The 2,589-nt window shown below is 45.4% G+C and overlaps 1 protein-coding gene across 1 annotated transcript in view; it reads right to left on the bottom strand.

Moving 5' to 3' along the window:
* The window catches only part of kcnj6 (potassium inwardly rectifying channel subfamily J member 6), a 32,885-nt gene extending 31,001 nt beyond the window's left edge, over positions 1-1,884 (bottom strand). The window contains exon 1 of the mRNA XM_067433518.1: positions 1,733-1,884. The gene's annotated coding sequence lies outside the window, so the exon portion shown is untranslated. The remainder of the gene's footprint in view (positions 1-1,732) is intronic.
* Between the last annotated feature and the right edge of the window lie 705 nt (positions 1,885-2,589).

Raw genomic sequence — 2,589 nt, 5'->3', positions numbered from 1 at the left:
TGGCGGCCATTTTAGTTCAGTCAACTCATTGTCATGTTCAAGAAACCAATCTGAAATGATTGGAGCTTTGTGACATGGTGCATTATCCTGCTGGAAGTAGCCATCAGAGGATGGGGACATGGTGGTCATAAAGGTATGGACATGGTCAGAAACAATGCTCAGGTCGGCCGTGGCATTTAAACGATGCCCAATTGGCACTAAGGGCCCTAAAGTGTGCCAAGAAAACATCCCCCACACCATTACACCACCACCACCAGCCTGCACAGTGGGAACAAGGCATGATGGATCCATGTTCTCATTCTGTTTACGCCAAATTCTGACTCTACCATCTGAATGTCTCAACAGAAATCGAGACTCATCAGACCAGGCAACATTTCTCCAGTCTTCAACTGACCAATTTTGGTGAGCTTGTGCAAATTGTCGCCTCTTTTTCCTATGTGTAGTGGAGATGAGTGGTACCCGGTGGGGTCTTCTGCTGCTGTAGCCCATCCGCCTCAAGGTTGTGTGTGTTGTGGCTTCACAAATGCTTTGCTGCATACCTCGGTTGGAACGAGTGGTTATTTCAGTCAAAGTTGCTCTTCTATCAGCTTGAATCAGTCGGCCCATTCTCCTCTGACCTCGAGCATCAACAAGGCATTTTCTCCCTCAGGACTGCTGCAGACTGGATGCTCTTCCCTTTTCACACCATTCTTTGTAAACCCTAGAAATGGTTGTGTGTGTAAATCCCAGTAACTGAGCAGATTGTGAAATACTCAGACCGGCCCGTCTGGCACCAAAAACCATGCCACGCTCAAAACGGATTAAATCCCCTTTCTTTCCCATTCTGACATTCAGTTTGGAGTTCAGGAGATTGTCTTGACCAGGACCACACCCCTAAATGCACTGAAGAACTGCCATGTGATTGGCTGATTAGATTATTGCATTAATGAGAAATTGAACAGGTGCTCCTAATAATCCTTTAGGTGGGTGTATAAGGCCTTTTGAAAAGTGGGGACATGGGTAATGTCCTCATATTTCACCCTCTCCTGTAATACCTGTGTCATACCCATGGCATTATACACATTTGTGTCCTCATATGTCACAAAAACATGCCTCCTCTCTCTCTCTCTCTCTCTCTCTCTCTCTCTCTCTCTCTCTCTCTCACACACACACACACACACACACACATACACACAGTCATTCTCCATATAGTGCGTTCTGTGATTGAAACGAAGCCTGTGTGTGTGTGTTTGTGTGTGAGTGAGTGTGTGTGTGTGCTGTCCGCGGTGCTGAACCTAAATAGAGAATCATCGCGCGCGCTGAAGTTTCGTGTGCATGGAAAGTTACGCAACACAAGCCGAGCACGCAGAGCCTCAGGAACTAATGAGAGAGAGAGAGAGAGAGAGAGAGAGAGAGAGAGAGAGAGAGAGAGAGAGAGAGAGAGAGAGAGAGAGAGAGATCGCACCTCGCGCCGGGATTTTTAAGGTTTCAGTCGCGCGCTTGTGCACGAGCGGGTCTCCATGGCGACGGCGGAGGATCTGAACCCACTCAAACCGAGCCCGATGATGAAGACTGAAGAAGAGCAGAGCTGATGCGCGTGCCCGTGTCGTGAGGACCGCGAGGAACACGACGAAGAAGATGAGTTCTTAGATTACCGCGCGCTCCCGCAGAAGCTCTTACATAAGCCTTCATCATTCAGCCACAGCTCCTCAAAAACACGACAGAAGAAGAAAAGAACAAACACGACACATACCAGACCGCGCGTGCATTCATTCACTCGCTCTTCATCCTCTCAGTCTTCAGTGATGAAGAAGAAGAAGACGAAGAAGAAGAAGCGAAACCCAGAGAGCCATCATCATCTTCATCCTCCCATCCTGACATGATCTCTAATGAGCCAGAGACGGACTGAGAGAGAGAGAGAGAGAGAGAGAGAGAGAGAGAGAGAGAGAGAGAGAGGAGGGGGCGTGATCCACTGTCGTCACAGGTCCGAGTCTCGCGCTCTTCACTCATTATTGATCTTCAAACGCGTTAATAATCACACCGAGAGAAGCAGAATGTGTCACATTCACCTACATCAATCAATCAAGCAATCAATCAATCAATCACATTTTTTTATATAGCGCTTTTACATTGGTTCAACCATAACCAAATATTACTGTTGTCCACTGTCTGGTGTTAATCTGGAGTGTCTATAGAGTTGTGTTGATCCTTCATATCTCACAAGAGTCTTTAGTTTATCATATTTATAAAAGACAGATACACTGAACTGATTCTTTCAGAAAACAGCCGAGCTGAAAAAAGTGCATCTATCATCATAATAGTGCATCTGTCCATCATAAAAGTGCATCTGTCCATCATAAAAGTGCATCTGTCCATCAAAAAAGTGCATCTGTCCATCATAAAAGTGCATCTATCATCATAATAGTGCATCTGTCCATCATAAAAGTGCATCTGTCCATCATAAAAGTGCATCTGTCCATCATAAAAGTGTATCTATCCATCATAAAAGTGCATCTGTCCATCAAAAAAGTGCATCTGTCCATCATAAAAGTGCATCTATCATCATAATAGTGCATCTAACATCATAATAGTGCATCTATCCATCATAAA

Source organism: Pseudorasbora parva, chromosome 23 (genome assembly GCF_024679245.1).
Source record: "Pseudorasbora parva isolate DD20220531a chromosome 23, ASM2467924v1, whole genome shotgun sequence".
Lineage (NCBI taxonomy): Eukaryota > Metazoa > Chordata > Actinopteri > Cypriniformes > Gobionidae > Pseudorasbora > Pseudorasbora parva.
The sequence above is the reverse complement of the archived record's forward strand: the minus strand, read 5'-3'. Positions and strand labels throughout refer to the sequence as shown.